Source organism: Peromyscus maniculatus, chromosome 23 (assembly GCF_049852395.1).
Source record: "Peromyscus maniculatus bairdii isolate BWxNUB_F1_BW_parent chromosome 23, HU_Pman_BW_mat_3.1, whole genome shotgun sequence".
In the NCBI taxonomy this organism is placed as follows: Eukaryota; Metazoa; Chordata; class Mammalia; order Rodentia; family Cricetidae; genus Peromyscus; species Peromyscus maniculatus.
Genome location: NC_134874.1, coordinates 29,600,868 through 29,623,086, shown reverse-complemented (window position 1 = coordinate 29,623,086; position 22,219 = coordinate 29,600,868). Strand labels below are relative to the sequence as shown.

General features: G+C 47.3%; 1 pseudogene across 1 annotated transcript in view; it reads left to right on the top strand.

Moving 5' to 3' along the window:
* The window catches only part of LOC143270391 (paired immunoglobulin-like type 2 receptor beta), a 107,960-nt pseudogene extending 86,672 nt beyond the window's left edge, over positions 1–21,288 (top strand). Inside the window, exon 4 of the transcript XR_013047569.1 lies at positions 21,231–21,288. The product of XR_013047569.1 is annotated as a paired immunoglobulin-like type 2 receptor beta (transcript). The remainder of the gene's footprint in view (positions 1–21,230) is intronic.
* Positions 21,289–22,219: the final 931 nt, after the last annotated feature.

Sequence of the window (22,219 nt, the reverse complement as noted above, 5' to 3'; positions counted from 1 at the left end):
GCATTAGAGGAGCAATACCTAAGGGTGGATTCTTGCCTCCCAAGGGCAGATCCCTGACGGCCTCCTCCTGTTTCCCCAGTCAGGCTCTGGGCTTGAGCTTAGAGTACCTGGGGTCTGTTTGCTGCTGTGGTTTGTTTGGTGACTGCAGCCCTGCACTGCTAACCTCACTGGGATTCTACCTGAAGCCGCTTCCTCAAGTGAGGTTCTGCAGGGCTAAGTCTGTGAACGCACAGTCCAGTCATGGCTCAGTTCATCTCTGTTGACTTAGTCACAGGTCATCAGTCCTCCCCTATGGTTACAGAGGAGAAAGGGGCTGCCCAGGAGAAACCTGGGGAGGGGAAGCACCAGGGACCGGAGGTCGCCTCAGCAAAGCTGTATTGCTCCACTTCCCAAAGTCTGGCTTGAAACTGGAGGATCACATGTGGATGAACATCTGGTTCCTCCAGTAACTGCAAGATGATGGCAGAGCCACCCAGGGCTGAGTGTTCATTTCTGAAAGAGCTGTGGTGTTGACAGAGAGGTCAGAGGAGAGACAGGTGGTTAGAGGAACTCAGAGGAAGAAAAAAACAGGATGTCAAAGAATAAATAGTGACAGCCAGAGGCGGTGAGATGGCTCCGGAGTTCAAGGAACTGGAAATCCTCAGAGCCCACATGCCGAAGGAAAGTGCTGAGTCCCGGACATTGTCCTCTAACACACGCATGCCACAGCATGTGCATACACACACACGGTAAGTAAATAAATATACTACGATTAAAAAATGAAAACAATGACAGCCAACGGTGATTCACACCTCAGTCAGTGCACCTGGGAGGTGGAGGCAGGAGGATCTTGAGTTCAAGGCTAGCCTGGACTATATGAGAATTTATCTCATTCCCCTCTCTTCAATACATTAGCCAGGAAAGAGCTAGGAGTCCTGTAGAGGACACTCCCTGTGCTTCCAGGAAAGGGAAACCATCTCAGGAACTCTTGAGCAGTGTGGTGCATGTGGAGGAGGCAGGAGATGACCAGAGGGAACCTGGTAAGACAGGTCCCCAAGCCTCTGATACCAGAGAACAAATGAAGTGGCCACCTCAGCACCCTGCTATGGTGACATCAGTGTGTGTAAATGTCTTCAAGAGGATCACTGAGACAGATTACCGGGGAGGAAGGAGTTTGATAAGAGTTACCAATGCCATGGACAGACAGAACGGTAAATAGCAGCATGACAGGGCACGCTAAGAAGATTTCAGGCTCCACCAACATGGCAGAGATTCCAAAGAGGGAAGGGGAGTTCTTTTTATATCCTTCTGGGGATAGAGGTGGTTTCACTGCACAAGCTGAACCTGGAAGGAGGCAGGAAAGGGAACAGGATGTGTGGTCACTAATACCATCATTGACTAAAATCACTGCCCAGGTGAAACCCTGGACCTGGATGGAAGCAGGTCAGCTGGAGAGAACAGAGTCTGGACAGCAGTGTCTCTGTGAGAGGTGAAGGGCGGTGCTGTGCCCTGAGCAGCAGCTGGATTCTGACATCACAGTCTTAGGGTGCAGAGGACAGACTGGAGGGGACCAGGCTGTGTCACTTTGCCACAGTGGAGCTGCACATGGGGATGAACGGCCAGAACCAGGAAAATGTCCAGGCAAAAGCTTTCAGACTTTGTGATTAGCATGGTGTGGTAGTGCATGTCTGTAACTCCAGTGTGTGGAAGGGGCAGGCAGGAGGATCAGTAGTTCAGAGTCATCCTTGGGTGTGGAAGACCTCAAACAAACACTCAGTGATTAGATGGATGACATGGGGACCAGGGAACAGGAACAAGTCTAAGTGTGTTGAAAAATACTTTGATGAAACCAACAAGCCCATTTAGGGAATGAATAAAGAAGTCTGTTTGAGAGTGTGTAATGGCGGTTACTTTTCCACTGGGGAGAAAACATCATGATCAAAAGTAACTTGTGGAAGGAAGAATTGGATTTGGCTTGTGGTCCAGAAAGAAGGTTAATACTGGTGGGGCAGCTGAAGCAGGACACTGAGAAGTCACATTGGCAACACATGCAGAAAACCAGGGAGAAAGCTGGAAGTGAAGCGGGGCAATAAGTTGTCAAAATGCAACTCACGTGACACACACCTCTTCCTGAAGGCTGTACCTCCTAAACAGTCCATAACCTCCATAATATGAACAAGATTTCGAATAGGTGAGCCTGTGGTGAAGATTTTTAACTCAAACCTGCACAGGGGTGAGCTGACCCGCTGATTTGGGTTACAGTTGAAGTGCCTGTATGGATCTAACAGAGCTGTCCAAGAAAACAAAGAACAACAAAGAAAGGAGTGCTTATAAGTCAGAAGAGAAAACACAGAGAGATGGGTCAGGAGTTAAGAACACTTGCTGCTCTGGCAGAGAACCTGAGTTCTGTTCCAGCATCCACATCAGGCAGTGTACAACCTCCTGTAACTCTGGCTAAAGGCCTGTCTGAAACCTTCTCCTGAATTCTACAGGCATCTACTCTCATGTGCACATAAACTTAAAATTATAAAAACAAAACAATTTGTTTTAAAACCTACAATAGCTAAATAAATAAATGAATAATAGATTTTTCTAAAGAACACGGTAGCCCTCATAGGGTAAAAGGTGTCAGTGTCCAAGCCTGGGAGCCACATGTTGGAGGTAACTGATGGCCACAAGTTGCCCTCTGACCTCCATACAAACTGTGCCACACCAACTACCATATAATAAATAAGTGGCAAAAAAAAAACCCTATGGTCATGAAAACAGCATAGTATGGACCAAGACAAATAGACCAATAGAGTGAAATATAATCCAGAAAGAGGCGGTCTCTATGGGCACAAAAAGGAAGGCTGGTGAATGCAGAGTAGATGAGGCAGGTGTGGAGTGAGGGAACTCAAGGTTGGTGAAGGAAGCAGAGGAGACAGGGGTGGACATGGACCTAGCAGAGATCTGGGGAGGTTGCTGTGTAGGACACAGCCCAGCAGAGGGAGCTCAGGCTCCTCTCTGACTGCCTGGGGCAGGTTCTCTGCTCCCCTGTCCTCTGAAGGTGGTCTGAACACAGGACAGCTGAGAGGGATGGTGGAGGGTCAGCACTGATGTCACACTGACACTGTTTCTTCCCCACAGGACAGAGGACTAAAGCCGAAACTCCAGCCAGGTGAGCGCCATCCGGGTCCTCTGCAAGAGCAGCCAGTGCTCTTAACCACTGAGCCATCTCTCCAGCCCCTTCAAATATCATAAAAAAAAATGGGAGAACCACACTCCGGGATCTTCACTAACCACTGACTCATCCTGTCTGCTCTCTTCTTGTCCTCTATGACCTCAGGATCCTCAGGCACCAGATTCTCAGTGACAAGGAGTGGAGAGGGCCTCAGGGGTCTCCTTCCCAGAACAACACCCACTTTAGACCTCATTCTTCCTCCCTCTCTCCTTCCATTTCCTGGGCTGCCCTCTCTGTCTCTGTTTCCTCTCAGCCTTGAACATCCGCCTGGGTTCAACAGCTCTCCCATCCTTCCCTTTCTTCTCTCTGTCTTTCTCTATGGTCAGTGAGCCCCGCTGTCCCAGAATCCTTTGTTCCAGATCTTCCACATCTCTTACCCTTTTCTCTTCACCTCCCAACCTCTCCACCCTTCTCTCCTGCCTCTTCTTTTCCTACTGTACATGGCCTGCTCTGACCCTTCCTTCTCCAACCCCTTTGTTCAGAGAAAGGTTCTCCTTTATCCCAGGCTGGCCTCAAACCAAATATGAAGCCAAGATGACATTGAACTTCTGATCTTTTTCCTCCACCTCCCACCTATTGGGAGGACAGGCATCGAACCACTCCCGGGTTATGAGGTGCTGGGATGGAATCCAGGGCCTTGTGCAGATAACTCAAGCATCCACTAGCCACACTGTATCCCAGCTTCCTCCCTCTCTCCTCTCCCTGTGGCTTTCTTTGGCCAGATGCCCTTCCTCCAGTCCCATCTCAGGTCCTTTCTTGCTTGAACCCAGTCTAAGCACCTACCCAGGAGATCTGAAACTTTCTTGTCTTCTAGTTTTCCAGGTGTTGAGAGAGAATAGACTTGGTTCTTCCTATTTCTAGTCTCTGTTCCTGCCCAGGACAAGCTGATTCCTAGAATGACTCCCCTTCAGCTAGTGCTAAGAGACCTCGGCCAGGCCACCTTCCCAGTGGCCTCTCATTCTCTTCCAGAGAAGGTCTATTCTGAGAATGGAACTCGGTCATGCTCATCTAGAGTCACTGAGGATGGCAGAGACCACTCAGAGGGGACCAGCTCCTGGTGTGTGTGTGTGTGTGTGTGTGTGTGTGTGTGTGTGTGTGTGTGTGTCTTTGGGTATCTGTGTGAGTGTGTTCTCTGGTGCCAATCACTCTTTTAAATAATTATTTTTATTACATTTTGTTTGTGTATATGTGTATACATGTGTATGTGTATGACTGGATATGGCACACATGTGGAGGTCACAGGACAACTTCTGAGAGCTTTCTCTTTCCTTCCAATTATGAATCCTTGGGATATTTCTCAGGTTGTCAGTATTGATGGTCTGGCCTGAACACTAAGTCATTTCTCCAGATCCCACTTGGGCCTTGGATTGTTGTTGTTGTTATTGTTTGGGTTTGTTTGGTTTGGTTTGGTTCAGACAGGGTCTGGCTCTGATCTGGAACTCACAGTTGGACCAGGTTGGTTGGCCATTGAACACCAGGAGTCCTCTGTCTCCACCTCCTGAGCACTGAGATTACAAGCATGCACCACCATGCCCAGTTCTGTGTGTGTCATTACTGTTCCTGTGTGTGTGTGTGCATGTGCAGGTGCACATCCAAGAGTGTCCATGTGTGTAGAAGCCAGAGATCAATGGAGTGTCTCTCAGTTACTCTCCATTATGTATTGTGTCCTGCATGTTTGTGTGTGTGTGTGTGTGTGTGTGTGTGTGTGTGTGTGTGTGTGCACCTGTGCATGTGTGTGGAATCCAGAGTCTATGTGGTAACTCCCCTCAGGCAAGGTCTCAACTAACCTAAGTTCATCAGTTGGGACAGGCTACCCAGACAATGAGCTTCAGGGATCCTCCTGTCTCTCCAGGCACATCTTGTTCAGTGTTTGTCACATAGGTCCTTGAGGTTCTAAATCTGGGTCTTCCTGTTTGTTAAGCTGGCACTTTGCCAGCTGAACCATCTCTCCAGCCCTCCACTCTATCTTTTGAGACAGGGTCTGTCCCTGAATCTAGAGCTCTTCTGTTGGTCCAGGCCAGTGAACTCCAGGGATGTATCTGCCTGTCTCTGCTTCTCCAGCATCCAGCATCCTGTGGGTCCTGGGTCTGCAATCAGGACTTCCTGTTTATGTGACACTTACTTTCCTAACTGAGCCATCTCTGCAGCCCAGCACCTGATGTCTTAACCCTTTCCTGTCCAGATTCTGATATGTTGTCCATTTGTTCCTGTGCAGGGACCTCATTGAAAACACTGAGAATGTTGAACCTGAAGGTAAATTCTGCCAGCTCCCTGTTTCCCCACTTACCTATGCCTTCTTCTCCCAAGACCCCACACTTACATTAGAACTCCTCTATATTTTCTCATTTCCCTCCTTCACCCTGTCCCTCCCATGTAACCAATGTCCTCACCTCACTTTTGGAATTCCCAGCCATCTGTCTCCCTTCCTGTGACAACTTGACTTCAGCACTCCATGTTCTTTTTTCTCTAGGACAATATATGAACCCCAAAGAGAACCCCAAGGTAAGCCACTCAGAGTCAGGCCTGAGGGAAGTTAAAGGGATGTTGAAGAAGGAGGCAGAAGGGTGGAGGCTGCAGGTGTGGTCAGGACACTCAGGCTGCAGCTGCTGCAAGTGTGACAGGACACTCAGGCTGCAGCTGCTGCAGGTGTGACAGGACACTCAGGCTGCAGCTGCTGCAGGTGTGGTCAGGACACTCAGTCTGCAGCTGCTGCAGGTGTGGTCAGGACACTCAGGCTGCAGCTGCTGCAGGTGTGACAGGACACTCAGGCTGCAGCTGCTGCAGGTGAGGGCAGGACACTCAGGCTGCAGCTGCTGCAGGTGTGGGCAGGACACTCAGGCTGCAGCTGCTGCAGGTGTGGGCTGGACACTCAGGCTGCAGCTGCTGTAGGTGTGGGCAGGACACTCAGGCTGCAGCTGCTGCAGGTGTGACAGGACACTCAGGCTGCAGCTGCTGCAGGTGTGGGCAGGACACTCAGGCTGCAGCTGCTGCAGGTGTGGTCAGGACACTCAGGCTGCAGCTGCTGCAGGTGTGGCAGGACACTCAGGCTGCAGCTGCTGCTTTATGGTGGCCACAGCTGCACTGCTGCCATCCAACCTCTTGTCCCCGCAGGATAACAACATCATGTACGCCTCCATTCCCCTCTCAAGCCCAGCCTCCCCAGGAACACCACCCTGCCAACCCGTCCATGGGAACCTCCAGGAAGAGACTGTGTACTCCATCGTAAAGGCCAAATGAGTGGGTCTGAGTGACGATCTCAGAGTCACCTGTGTTTCTAGTGGGAAGACTCCCAGCTTCCACTGATACCCACAGCCAGAGACAACAACTCATGGGTCACTGATACCCATGGCCAGAGACAGAAATCCACATGTCAGGGCATTTGAGCTCAGAGAAAATCAGAAATTCCCAGTTCCCTTTTCTAACTTTCTGAACCTTTCTCACAAAAATAAAACAATCCACATAATTTGCCTAATGAATCTAATTAAGAGTCATTCATGTGACCCATAACTTGTGACCCTCTAAGATCCTCTCCTCTATCACTTTTTTTCTGGCTGCCCAAGGCAGGGAATGCCCCAAATGCTGGCAGCCAGTCTACACAATGTACACCCACATCTGGGAGGGTAATAACCAGCACACACTGTGACTGGTTCCCATGGACCACCACACTGGACATCAGCAACAACCCTAGATAGATGGTGTGAGACAGGGAACTAAACACCAGATGGTCACAATGCTTTCCTAAGGCCATGTCACTACCAGGAAAAAAGGGGATCAGGACTAACAGAGATGCTTTTCTGAAGGTTCCCCAGGCCTGGGTCCTGCTGCTGTCCCCAGCCTCCTATACCCTCCAGAGAAGGCAGGTTGCCATAGCGACATGAAAGGAAGCATAGCCTAAGCAGGGGCCCTAGAGACCTGCTTTATTACCCATGATGCACAGCTCTGACCTGAAGCCTGGAGCAGGTCACCAACCCTGACATTCAACATCTGCTCAGGATCACTGAGAGGCAGTCAGCAGTAGAAGGTCCAGAGCACACTACTCCTCAAACAGGCCCGCATGGAACTCTTCTGAGCCATCCCTCTGCTGCGACTCCCCTCTCTCCTCTGCCTCTCCAATGTCTTCCATGAGTTGTTCCAAGTCCAGGTCACTGGAACCATCATCTTCAGGGGGGAAACTTGCTGCCTCTTATGTCAGGGGCTCATGAGGTCCAGTTCCTTCCTTTTCCAATGGACAAGCCCCATGTGGAGCTGGTGGAGCAGGGCACTTTGGTATGATTTTAATTTCCTTCTCCACGGGTAAGTGGTCACTGAGGCCTTGCTTTCAGGAATTTTAATTTTTTTAGGGCCTAAAGAGAACAAAGGACAACTTGAGAGTCCCTTTAAGTCAACCTATCCTGATGTTTTACAAGCCAGATTTCTGGATTCTTATGCTTAAAGCATCTGAAATGATAGTCTTCATCAGAATTCAGAACATGGGCTTTCAGGTCACACTTGGACTCCAGCCTTGTGTTAGCTGTGTGTTCAACATGGGTCTTGAACAAATCTGAACTTTTCAGAGTCTTACTTAGTATATTTGTATCTGAAATGTCAAGGGTCTGGAAAGACGGCTCAGCAGTTAACACAACTTGCTGCTCTTGTAGAAGACTGTGTTTGAATTCCCAGTGCCCACACAGTGGCTCACAACCACCTGTAACTCCAGTTCCAGAGGATATGACATCTTGAATATTATCCATGGACCAGCCTTAACAATATTCTTCCCAGGGGCCCAAAAGAATTGCTACAATTGTCGGGGGAATGAATCTAGATTCACCAAGTTCTTTGTCCATTTACTTTATTCCTCTATGACAAAATTCTGTCTATACAGCTTGAGCCCCATCCTCACATTCAGTTCCTCTCTGTAGATTAATTTCTAAATGGTCTTATTAAATAAAAAACATGGAGACAGAAATTTGGGTTAAAGCCTTAGAGAGATCAGAGAAGCAGAACAAGCCACAGCTAACATCACCTGTCCTACTTCTCAGCCAATCCTGTTTCCACAACTGGAAGCCTCTGAGTCCTCATCCAAATGGATCTCAGCTGAACTGCTGCTCAAAAGCCTAAAAGCTTAAAAAACCTCTAGTTTCTGGTTTTCATGCCTTATGTACCTTTCTGCTTCCTGTCATTACTTCCTGGGATTAAAGGCATCTGTCTTTCCCAATGAAGACATGAGATCTCAAGCTCTGGGATTAAAGGTGTCTGTCACCGCTGCCTGGCTCTGTTTACAGTGTTGCCTTGAACTAGCAGATGCATCTCTGCCTCTGGAATGCTAGGATTTAAGGCATGTGCTACCACTGTCTAAACCTTGACATTTAATATAGAGGCTGTTATGTGAATTTGAAGTCTCCAGAAGGATGATGGGGCCCCACCTCTCTGTGCCTATTTTTCCTGTCCTCATAGTTTTAGTAAGCTCCTATGCTTTTGACCTCATCTTCATCCTGTTCCTTTGTCCTCCATCTCGCCTACTTAGCTCTTTACTCCTGGCTCTCAAAAAACTCAACAAGAGATCTGCCTTACTCTCTACAGAATCTCTATCTTCCTCCCTTCTCTCTGGCCATGTCCTTCTGTCTCCCAGGAATCCTGTTCCACTTTTCCCTGTACCTGGATATGTAAAAACCTCCTTTGTTCTCAGTCAATTGCTCTGGAGAGCCAGTAGGCCTGAAGGCAAGAGATGGTCTCAGCTATTCTGTCCCCTGAGAGCCCTTCAGTGCTTTGTTTGAGGCTGCCCCTACCTAAAGGGGAAATTTGCAAAAGGCAGACACCCAATTCAAATGCTAAAAGGGAGCAGGGAGCTCGGAGGCAGAATTCCCTGCCTTTGTGACATGATCTAAGTACTGGCCCAAGCAGGATGCTCATACATACACGTTCTATGAGAATTATGAGCACAAGAAATTCATCAAAATGAGCAGCTGAATATAAAAGCTGAATAACACCAAATATTCCATGATAAATGGCTTCCCACTTGAAAGAGCCTTGGCCAGCCAAGGCATAGCTTATTATATACATCTAGACTCCTTATATTCCACATATTCGTGTGGCTAGCCACAATGATACCTTCTTCTGGCCTCTGTGAGCACCAAGTATGAATGTGGTGCACAGATATATGTGCAAGCAAAACACCCATACACATACAAATTTTAAAAATGTATATTAAAAATAAATAAATAAAATGTCAAAATTCTAAGGCCCATTCCATGAGATGGAACCCATACCTGGCACTTTCAAAGGGTCCAAGAACCTGTGTGTAGTCAAATCTTAGGCCCTAAGGAAAATCCACTCCCATCCTCTACTTAATGGACACAGAATTAAAGTGACTCTAACAACTTCACTGCTGTCCCCACAGATCTGTGTGTCTCTCAACCCTGTCAGAGATGCTTCTCCTTGCAGCAGGTGACAATTAACAGCGTCACTCAAGGGGCCTACATCATTTTGAGAATAAGAGACTGTGCCATCTCAGTCCTCATCAGGACATACCACACCCCTCTACCCACGGCTCAAGGATCTTTGAGAAAGAGGGGAGTCAGGGCAAAAGACTGTATAAGAGCCAGGTGACAGAAACAGTATTTTCTGAACACATCAGGATAGTTGCACAAATGAACTCACAGTGATTGTGACAGCAGGCACAAGATCTACCAAAGCTTGGGCCAGATAAAATTCAGTGTGGAAAAGGCATGAAATCTAACCAGAGACTGAAAAGCTACTGGCATTTCTTTTAAAAAGATTTAAATATGTTTCATGTATATGGCTGTTTTGCCAGCATGTATATGAATCACATATGGGAAGTGCCCTGGTTTTCAGAAGGGCTCAGCCCTCCAGTAGGTAAAAGGAGCATCTGAGAGCTGGAGAGCAGCAGCCTGAGAGGCAGCAGAAGTCTGACTGAGATTCCAACCCTGAGGCTGAATCTGCAGGGTGGCACCAGCCTGCACTCACAGGGAAAGCTAGAGACCAAAGGGAGACAAAAGGGAGGCGTGGTGAGTGCAGAGCAGGGAAAGCAGGGAGGAGACATGGGTTCAAGGCAGGGGAAGGAAGCAGAGGGAGAAGGACATGGACAAGGGGCAAAGGACCAGGAGAGCTGTCCTCTGATTGGCTGTGCTGTGCAGAAGGACAGCTGAGGACCAGCCACAGGTCCTGGTGACTCTCACAGAAGGCAAGCTATGTATATGCTGTCAATGGTGGGGTCAAAGAAATGTTTTAGGCCAAGCCTCTAAATTAAACAATCCAAAGGATTGTGAATGAATTCCAGATGTCAACTTGGGGATTGTATGCATTTTGGAGCTTGGTTTTGCTTTATACTGATTATGGTTATGCCATGTTTTCTTCCTCTAGAAGTAAAAGAGAGTAGAGTACTTTATTTTTGATATTGTAGGAAGACATTTGAGAGATTTTAACCTTTTTAAGAACACTTTTTAAAAGATTTAAATTTATAAGCTATGGGACTGATTTAATTAATGACAGGGATGAGCTTTACTTAGTCCCTTGCAAGTGTTTTCAGGGTTGAACTTAAAACAAGTCACTAGAAACAATGTTTGTCTATTCAGATATACCTGGACAGCCCTCATACTTCAGAGATCTGCAGAATATGGCATTTAAAATCTTGATTAAAAAGCTTATTATATCAGACAGAGACTCCCAGATCCTAGCAGTGACTCAAGGTCTCCAAAGAAGATTGTGGGCGTTATGATGTCTCCACTTGGATTATGGCAATGCTGACCACAAGGTGAGAATCCCTGATGCAACACCTGTCTCCAGACAGTATAGGCCTATGCTGTGGATAAGCAGCAGGACACTGGGGAATTGATTACACCCCTTTGGCCTAGACAAATAAGGTCAGTCTTCCCCTTGTCCATATTTCACAGGAATAATTCTCTCCTGATGGGACTTGAAGCCCAAGACTGATGCTGTTTTGATACTTCTGCCTCCAGAACTATGGAGACCTGGGTGTGGCTAACTGGGAATGGACTGGTCCCTGTCATTTTTAATAGAATCAGAAGCTGCTTCATCTGCATTCAGGTATAATTTTATCCTTCTAAGATCTCTGATAATATTGATGGCTAGACTGGCTATAACTTTGTCAGCTTGGCAGCATCAGACAAGCACGTTCTTCTACAAGGCTATAGCCAGCTTGTTAGTTCATCTTTAAGAAAATGTTCTAAGATATGAAAGTTTAAATAAGTCAAAGTTTGAAATATGGGTCTGAAAAAAAGTCTTAGGATATGAAAATCTACGCAAGTTTTAAAGGTCTAAGAATTATTTAAGATATATAAAGTTCTGAGGATATGAAAGCTTATAAGCTTTGAGGATCTCAAAAAATAATTTAAGATATACATGCAAGTTGTGAAGATATAAGTTAATGATTTATATTATGAGAAATGTTTTATATTGCTTTCAGCTTCTATGACATAAAAGGTCAGAGCTTAACATATAGTAGAGTTCTGATGAGCTGGTAGAGATTGATTACTTACTGTTCATTCACAAGCTCAACATTTTAGATTTATTTTGATTGTCATCTAAATATAAACTTAAAAGTGCTTGCCATCATGCTAAAGAAATCTCTGTCTAATCTATACCTGGCTCTCTGATCAGAAGGAAAATGAACATGCTTTTAACCCAAATCTGTAGTTTTTGCTTGGACTCATAAAAGGTCTGAGTCTACTTCTGCTGTTTTACAGATCACATTATCTGCTTTGTCTATGACATGGATTTCAGTACAGATTGGTAATACTAATGCATCTAAAATTTTTATGGCATTTTGTAAGATAATTCATGTAGGCCTCAGAGCATTAAAAGAGTCATGATACTTGGATCCACTAAACAGAGTTCAAAGGACTCCAGTTAAGTACAGCTTAAATTTCCCCACTTGTCTATTCCTAAGGATGGTATTTTTCTCTCTCCTTTTGTTGGGACTCCTGCCCTTCCCAATTACTAAGATTATGGGCCCGAAACTTCCAAATAAGTTCATAAATTTTAACTTCTGTTCCTACTTTAAATTTGTCTCAACAGGTTTCCACTTGGCTGGCAGTCACCTCCAAGCTTCAGTTGCTGATTTCACTGCCACCCATTCAGGGTCCTGAACCCTAGAAATCCCTTCATCCAAACTGCTGCTATGATCTCTGGACTTGTAGAGAGCAGATGTGGACCAGCACAGCTAATGTGATTGATCCCTGTCTCAACAGCTGGGTCAGATAACCACATGCTCCTGACAAATGCCCCATTGCCCAGCATTTGACTAGCCTTTCAGCCTTTCTGGGCCTTGACAACAGCACCCCAGTGTTAGCTTAAAGAAGTTCCAGAAGAGAATGTGTCGTCCCATGCTCCCTTCCCAAAATAGGTTGAAATTCTGGGTCAAAAAGAAACTCCCTGGCATAGGGGAAAAATGGCTGACTATATGACCATTGTCATACCAGAAAAATAGAATCAGAGTTTCTCAATTGATGAATTTATTAACTAAAATGGTTCTGCAGTAAGATAAGGCACTTGACCTTCTTTCTGCAGAACCAAAGAGGTATCATATGGCCTTAAGAATCTATCATTTCTATATAAATCATTCAGGATTATAATCTGACTATACTCAAAGCTCAGAACTACAGGACTTTAAGAATGGCAATAGATACAGATTTCACCACCCTAGAAAAATATGTTAGCTAATAGTTCTTAGTTCCCAATACCATTGAACAGATAGGACACATGATTGAGTCCTGTCATTGGTACTTGTGAAGGGAGGAATGAGGGGGCCCCAAAACAGCTTGACCACACAGCTGCCATGACAAGTTTAGGGGTACAGACAAGCTTCTGTGACATGCTTACTGGTAGGCAATACCTGGATCCAGGAAAAGCCATAAGCTGACCCCACCCAGGGAGAGCCAACATCTAAGGGAGAATACTACATTACAAACATCCCCAGGACACACCTATACCCCTAGACAAATGTCAGCCAATCAGGGTCCCGAACCCTAGAAACCCCTTCATCAAACTGCTGCTATGATAACCACCCCACCCTGCACAGGCTCAGGGGTCTCTGTTTTCACCACTGTGTCAGGACAGACAGAGAGACTAAGCTTGGAGCTTGAATGAAACAAAGGGTCCTTGATTTTACAAATTTGGTGCCCATGGTGGTTTTTTTGGGGTCCCCACAATGGAGACATAACAACCTCAAATGAACATAGATCCATTTGCTTCTCCTCTGCCTTCAAAATACTAGAATTAAAGGTATACACCATTATTCGTACCCCACCTTGGTTTTTAAATTTTAAAATTACACTTACTTATTTATTCTGTGGGGACAGGGCACACTCCTGATACAGCCTGAGCAGCAGCCAGGTTCTCACACAGCAGTCTGACACTCCCCATGGTCACATGTGTGCAGAAGCTCCCTGTGTGCACACCAAAGCCCAGGCAGCTCTTCCACAGAAAGTGCCCCTCCCCTCTGAAAGCATCATGGCTGCAGGGCCCAGTCACTGCTGTTAGTGGAAACATGGTTGTCATTACAGGAGACTGATTACAGTGTCCTTGACAGAAATCATCCCACAGCCTAGACCCTATGGGCATTCCACAGAGAACTTGAAACTAGAACAAAGCCCAGGACTTGGGATTCGGGGCCCAGCAGGTGGCAGCAGTGAGGCTGAGTACAAGGGGCACCTGGGATCTTGGAGAACCCACTAGAGCCTGTTGGTAAAAAGACTGGGGACCATCACCTGCCATATGGCAGTCTTATCAGACCCAGCCCCTCCTTGGTGACTTAGAAACTGGTGAAGTTTTACTCACAAACCTCAGATAGTAGGGCAGAGCCAGATAAAACCTGGAGGTGAGTAGTCATGAGCAGGAGGGCCCCCTCTCAGACCTCACTGAGGATAAAGACGTGGTTCATCTGGTAGAGTGCTTACCTGCCTGGCACACACAGAACGCTAGGTTTTATATCCAGCAGGAGATAATGGGGCACAAACGGGGCACAACTGTCACCCAGCACTTGGGAGCTTCGCTTGGGCTACATGAGACACCACCCTCACAAAAAAAAAAAAAAAAGCCATTGGAAAAGTACAATAGCCTTGTGCCCTGTCCTGACTGACTATACATCTGTGGCCAATTCATCCTTGAGATTCTGTGCCTTGCTTGTGGGTGGTGGCGCACACCTTTAATCCCAGCACTCAGGAGGTAGAGGCAGGTGGATCTCTGTGAGTTCAAAGGCTGCCTGGGCCACAGAGTGAGTTCCAGGACAGGCACCAAAGCTACACAGAGAAACCTGTCTTGAAAAAAAAAAAAGATTCTGTGCCTTGGCCTGTCCAAAGGTGCAATGAATACAGAAGTGTCCTTGTGTAGCTGGGAGTGAGGCCCTGACAGTTTGTGCCTGGCTCAGGTCAAGTGATCTGAGGACCATGGGAACTGTGGGGACTGTGAGGAAGGCAGAGACAGCAGATGTGACAGAGGCGGCTGCACAGCCACTTGCAGGGAAGCATGGAGAAGGCAATCAGTGCAGGAATGTGAGGAAATGGGAAGTCACCTCTGCACATGTCACTCAGGGAGAATGATGCCACTTCCTCTGCTGCAATCTTGTCTTCCTACCCTTTGGAGAACTGATGGAACCATGTCATGGGGAAGGGTGGGATGCCCCTCTACAGAACCAGCCATGAGGTCACCACAGCCTCTGCCCCCACCTCTCATGTCTCATCTTCATTCACGTCTAAATGTGTCCATTCTCAGAGATGTACCAGGCAACATGTCATGAGCAACACATTGCTGCTCTGAGCCTTCTTCGCTCGATTAATACATAGAATTTTCTGGAATGACAAGAGGTAGAGAAAGTCATCTCTAGAGCTTAGTGGAAGGTATCACCTGTCCCTGGCCTTTGAGGTAGGGCTGAGTGATGTCTTACAGCCAGGCTGACACCTCTGTGCTGAGCAGAACTGCCATGTGATGATGGCATGGCCTGAGCCTCTGTGGGTGGGAGTGCAGAAAGGCTCAGGATAAGGTTTAGAACCCATGTCTAGGGATGGAGACTGTTACCTAGAAAAGTTAGGGACATTGTGAACTGAAAGACACGGAGCAGCCCAGGACAGTGAGAGTCCACCAGCCTTTGGTTCAGCCAGGGAAATGTGAGGGGTCGAAGGAAAGTAGAAGGAGGCAAAGAGCAGAATTAGGGACCACGTTCTAGAGTTGGGGGCTGAGGAAGCATCCACTCCAGCACCACCGTCATCAGCATCTCTTAGCTGAGCATTGGACTCAGCTGGTCAGAGATGGGTCAGCTTTTCTCTCCCTGAAAGGCATGTGCTGGTCCAGGTGGCCTCTTCCTTGGGATGAGAGAGAAGCTGAGACACACAGAGAACCAGCAAGATAGGAGAAGGTAAGGGAGAGTGGGGAGGGGAGGCAGAGATAAGGAGGGAATGAGAGGGGACAGCACGGTATAAATGAAAGGCTGGGCATCCAGGAGGTCAAGCTGCAAGAGAGGAGAGTCTGGCATGGTGAGGTCAAGACCATATCTTCCAGCCAAACAAGGGGGCTGGGCTCAAGAGCATGGCCCCATTATCTGTGACCACAGGGAGGATCTTCTGAAACATGAGAAAGAAGAAGCCAGAATGATAAAGGAAGTTGCAGATCACAAAGATGTGGAGATGGGGAGATCCTGCCCCCAGTCAGTCCTCCAAAGGAGAATGCTGAGGGGATGTGGGTCATTTTACCCAGATTCTCCCCTGACTCCTGTACGCCCCAGGGCCTGTCACAGAGGCTGCTCTCCTGCCTGATGACTCCGCTTGTCTCATTTCCTGGAGGGAATCGCGTCATGGCTTGGATACTACTTCTATTGCAGTCAGCTGCATGTCTGCAAACTGGTGAGTGGTGGGGACCTTGTTAGCAGGGTCTCTGCCTTAACCACAAGAGAGACCAGTGGGGCTGGGAAGAGTGGACTGTCATGCACACAGGTGACTGCTAGGGGAGGCAGGCAGTCTGCTGTGCCCCAAGAGAGAGCTCATACCTCAGAGAAGAAACAACCCAAACTTTCCCATCTTTTCTGTCCCAGCCATAGGGACAGTTCTGCCCTGTGTCACACACCAGCCTGTGGGTGAAGGCTGGGACATTCTGGGTTGTCCTTTCCATCCCCTGAAGTGTTTTCAGATTCTCCCCATCCTTCCCAGGTAACTCTGCAGGATCCAACAAATTAAATGCCTTTGGGGTCAACCAACCAGCCCGACTCTCTGGTGTCCAGGGTAGCTCCATGGAGATCCCCTTCTCCTTCTACTTCCCCTGGGAGTTGGCAGAGGATCCACAGATGAGGATTCTCTGGAGATGGAAGATCTTCCATGGGGATTATATCTACAACTCTTCTTCGGGTTTCATACATGAGCATTTCAAGAACCGGCTCATCCTGAACTGGACACAGCCTCAGACATCTGGAGTTCTCAGAATCCTGGACTTGAAAACCAAGGACCAGACCACTTATTTCTGTAAAATTATGCTGAACACAAGAGAAGGCAAGAAGAGTTGGCAGTCAATTGCTGGGACTCAACTCATCATCTCCTCTGGTGAGTCACCCTGGCTCAGATTTTGATGCCTCTGGTTCCTTGTCCCCTAGATGTCACCTCAGGCTCCACAACTCTGAGATTTCTTTCATACTCCTTTCCCTTGCCTCTGCCCAGGCCTCTGACAACAGGATCTTTACCTTGTGGTTGTGACAGATTTTTGCTGGCCCCTCTGACCTTGTCTGCCATTCTCTGATAAGATGGAATCCTACCCCCTCTCTAGACCTCAGCATGCTCTGCCTCCTAGTTCACCCCCTTTCTGTCCCAAACTAACACTGCAGTCCAGGCCACTTCCCCTTCCCCATGACCTCAGGTGGATTAACTTCTCCAGGCTGTAGCTGATCCATTAGGTCCTGTGGCGGGGCTCCAATGAGTCTCTGTAGGGAGCATCTCCACACAACTTCAACCAAAGCAACAGTAGGTGCCCGTTGGATGTGCTTGGTGTCCTATGATCCATATGTAAACTGCCATCTAGCACCACCACCCCCATTTCCCCTCCTAACTCCCCAGGAGACATCCCTTACCTCTCCCTACCCACTCCCTTGTCTCCTCCCCTTTTCACAATTTCCTCTCTCCTTCCTTACCCTCTTGCCCTCACCTCTCCCACACAAGCTCCAAGGCTCTTGGGAAATAACGTCCCCGTTTCATGGTGGGGTTGCTCTGTCTTCTGATCCCTGCCTCTCCTCTGCAGCAGAAGTAACTGGGAACAGAGTGGAACACTGTGTGACTATTAACCCTTGTCCCTTCACAGGGCCCTACAGAAGCTGGAAGACTGTGTGTGTAGTCCTTGACCACAATCCTGCTCTATGGCTCTTTTTTATACTTTGGTGTTTTAGTTGCTATGACAGGGTTTCACCATTTAGCCTTGGCTGTTCTGGAACATACAGAAATTTGCCTGTCTCTGCCTCTGAGGTCCTGAGATCAGTGTCTGGGCCACCCCATCCAGCAGTCGGGTTCTCTGTGCAGTCTCTATGGCTGCAATGTGACCTGATGTAATGTCAACCAGCAGCTGCCAGGGCTCCGGGAAGGGAGAGAAAGGAGCTGTTTCATAGTTCTAGAGTAGTGTTTCTCAAACTTCTTGATGCAGAGACCCTTTAATACAGTTCCTCATCATGTGGTCACCTCCCAACCATAAAATTATTTTCATTGCCTCTTCAGAACTATAATTTCACTACTGTTATGAATCATACTGTAAATATCTGATGTGCGGGATATCTTATATTCTATAACTGTGTTTGTAGCAAACCACAGGTTGGGAACTTTTGGTCTAGTGTTTCCAAATAGGTAAATGGGGTGGAAGTTAACCTTAGTGAGGTTTGTAGAGAGAATGGATGTACTCTGACCTGCACTGAGCTGTACATTTATGGACAAAATTATTTATTTTTGTTATATATTTTTATATACTCTGAGTGTGTGTGTGTGTGAACATGTGGGTCTGTTAATTCAGGTGTGTGAGTGTGTGTGTGTGTGTGTGTGTGTGTGTGTGTGTGTGTGTGTGTTTGTGAATGCTTGCAATTCATAGTGTGCATGTGGAGACTAGAAGATAAATTCAGGTGTCCATCCCTTATTTTTGATACAGGGTCTCTAACCAGCTTCAAGTTTGCCATGTAGACTAGGCTAGCTAGTCAGTGAGCCCCATGTACATGCCTGTCTCCACCTCCTCAGTACTGGGATCTCAGCTCACTCAGTTCTGGTTGGTGTGGAGCTCTCTACACAGACGAGGCTGGCTTTGAACTCACAAAGATCTCCTGCCTTTGCTGCTAGGGCTAAGATTAAAGACCATGGCAAATTCATCCAGCTCTTTACATGACTCCTAGGGATGAAACTCGGGTTCTAAGGCAGCACTCTGTGGATCTGAGACATGTCTGCATGTTACCTACATCTGTGGCTTAGTTGTCTGTGACCAGATGACAATCTGAGGACACAGCTCCAGGACAGGTGGAGAGTGAACATTGAGCTTGCTCTCCTGGAGTCTCAGCCTTCAGGATGTGATCCCCTCTGTGAACTTCTAACCGCTGTCCCCATCCCACATCCCACAGAGGAGACAAGGTGTGACACTCACCCCATCCTTTCTTTGTTACACGAATTTTAAAAGGTCTTATTAATTAAAAAAAAACCTAGAGGCAGATATGGGGGTGAAAGCTGAAAGATCGGAGAAACATAACAAGCTTCAACCAAGCCTACCTTACCAAATCCTCAGTCTCCAGAGAGAGACTTTCGATTACTCCTGCCTCATACACACATTTCTCTGCCCTGCCAGCTTACTTCCTTCCAAGTGCTGGGCTTAAAGACGTGTGTGCATCCCAAATACTTGGTAGCAAAGGCATGAGATCTCAAGTGCTGGGATTAAATGCAAGTGCCACCTTTCCAATATGGGCTTGAACTCACAGAGATCTAGACAGATCTCTGGTTCCTCAGTGACAGAATTAAGGGTGTGTACCACCACTGTTTGGCCTCTGTGTCTAATCTAGTGGCTGGCTCTTTCCTATGATCCCCAGATAAATTTATTAGGGTACACTATATGTTGGGGTACACAATATATCACCATACTCCTTCTTGCAGGGGGGATCTGCTCACTCCTCATCTCTCCCCAGCCATCAGGACCACCATGCAGAGCCCCTCCATCATCACCTCTGCAGTCACCACAGCTGCCCGGGAGAACACAGAGAACCGTTGGCATTCTTATCTTGTGAACCTGGGAGCCACAGTCGGGGTGGTGGTGGCCAAGGCTGTGTTCATAACCCCCGTCTGTGTGTTGATGGTCTTCCTCTGGAGAAGCAAAGGTAAGTGGTCCAGGACAGGCCTCACCTGAGCTTCCCCTCTGTGTTTTCTCACCTGTGGGACATGGAGAAGGATGAGCTCAACCAGGACTGAATCTGCACCTCCTTCCTTAGAATCCCAGCTGCAAATCAGAGGAGCAAGTGCAGATGAACACAGAGCCTGTGCTAAGGGATTGAAGGGACATGCATGTGCCTCTGGGGTAACAGCTCACTTGAATAGAGCTACTTGAGTTGAGGATATGGTATTAAAACAGACATTAAGACCATGGTGAATAATAAATCCACAAATGAGAAGAACATGTCTGGGAAGAAGCCACACCAAAGGAGGTGAAAGATCTGTACCCTAAAAACAGAACAGTGCTGAGAAGTTACACAACAGCCAGGACATAGCTCAGTGGGCAAAGTGCTCACCCAGGAACACAAGGACACGGGTTCCATCCCCAGGACCCACTTAAATGGTGGCCATGCTGGCAGACATGAGGACAGCAGAGATTGTAGGATCCTTGATTCTGACTGTGCTGCCAGCCTTGCCCAATCAGTGAGAAGCCAACGACAGACCTGTCTCAAAAACATAGGTGAAAACTCCTTCAGGACAGAACCCAACATACTCCTGCCTGTGCAAGGCTTTCCTGAGGGAATCATCTCTCTAGATCCCTTGTATCCCTCTCATAACAAATTTCTCATAAGCATCCTCTCAATCATCCATACATGTGTGCACACATGCCAATGTACATACTGATGAAAAATAAATTAAAAATATGGAAATACTAAAATATGTAAGAATATTTGCATGACGGAAAATTTTTTTGCATAAGGGAAAATTTTATACATTAAGTCCTTACAATGCAAAACACTAATTATCATTACAATCTGAATTCAAATCTCAATTGAATTTTATATAAATAAATGAATCGTCTTCTGAAATTAACAAAGATTCGAAGAAACAGCATGGGGACACAGTAGGGGACACCCTCATCCAGGTATTGGGAATGACAGAGAGTAGAATCAAGAGTTCAAGGTCATCTGCAGATACACAGAAAGTTGAAGGTCAACCTGGGCTTGTTGAGACCTTGTGCTCACACTAAACAAGAGCCAAGTGTGTGGACTGTGTTCAGAGCAGATCTAAAGCCATGGTGACTAGAACAGTGCAGGACAGGAGGAGAGATGAGCAGAGAGTGGAGTGTAACAGAAAGCAGAAATAATGTTTGAAGATGTGGCCCCTGGGATTCAGAAGGGCTCAGACCTCCAATAGGTAAGAGGAGCATCTGAGAGCTGGAGAGCAGCAGCCTGAGAGGCAGCAGAAGTCTGACTGGGATTCGAACCCTGAGGCTGAATCTGCAGGGTGGCAGCAGCCTGCACTCACAGGGAGAGCTAGAGAGTCAAAGGGAGACAAAAGGGAGGCGTGGTGAGTGCAGAGCAGGAAAAGCAGGGAGGAGACATGGGTTCAAGGCAGGGGAAGGAAGCAGAGGGAGAAGGACATGGACAAGGGACAAAGGACCAGGAGAGCTGTCCTCTGATTGGCTGTGCTGTGCAGAAGGACAGCTGAGGACTGTCCTCAGGTCCTGGTGACTCTCAGAGCTGTCCCTGAATGTCTGCTGCAGAGCTATTTGCTGCCCTGGCCCCCTGATGTTGTCTGAACACAGAGAAGAGCTGAGAGGCAGATGGAGGATCAGCATGGCTGCCACACTGACACTGTTTCTTCTCCTACAGGTCAGCAGACTAAAGATGAACCCCAGCCAGGAGAGAGGCTGTCATCCCATGAAACAGGTGAGGGGCTATGTCGGGAAGTTTGTTATGAGAGGCATGCAAGGGAGCAGAGAGATGATTCTGTCAGAAAAGCCTTGCCCATAGGCAAGAGGACATGAATTTTTATTGGGAGTATCCACAGTATAAGCCAGGAATTTATAATCTTAGTGCTGGACAAGCAACAGACAGACAGAGTCGTGAAGCTGTCTGTCCAGCTGGTCTAGCCTAATTGCTGACTTCCAGGCCAATTGGAGACCATGTCATAAAAAATAATGTGGAGAGGAGGAGCTGCCACAGGAACCATTTGCACCTGGAGGAGGACATGAGTGTCTGCACAGCAGGACTGGACAGCCCTGCTCTCTAGGTTCTACACTCCAGAGGCACATCCTATGTGTCACCCCCACCCATTGAAGCCTCAGAGACCCAGATGCAGCCTCCCACACCCCCAACCATCCCCTGTGGTATCAGCACACCCCAGGGTCAGCTGCACCTGGAGGAGGAGCAACCACCACTGGAGCCACAGGCTCCAGCTGCAAAGAGATGGGTAGACAGCACTGTATGAACACATACAACAACATAAAGAGCAATATGGTGTCACCAGAACTAGTGGTTCTACAACAGCAAGACCTGAACACCCCAATGGGCAAGAAGAGAAGAAAACAACCTTAAAAATAACTTTATGAAGATAAAAGAGGCCCTAAAAGAGGAAATAAAAGATTCTCTTAAAGAAGTGATGGAAAAGACAAACAAAAAAATTGAAAGGAATCAATAAATCCCTTTAAGAAAGCCAAGGAAGCCAAGAAAAAATGATCAAGTAGGTGAAGGAAACAGTTCAAGACTGGACAAAGGAAGTAGAGGCAATAAAGAAAACACAAACCAAGGGAATTCTGAAAATGGGAAATATGGGTAAATGATCAGGAACTTCAGATGCAAGCATAAGCAAAAGAATACAA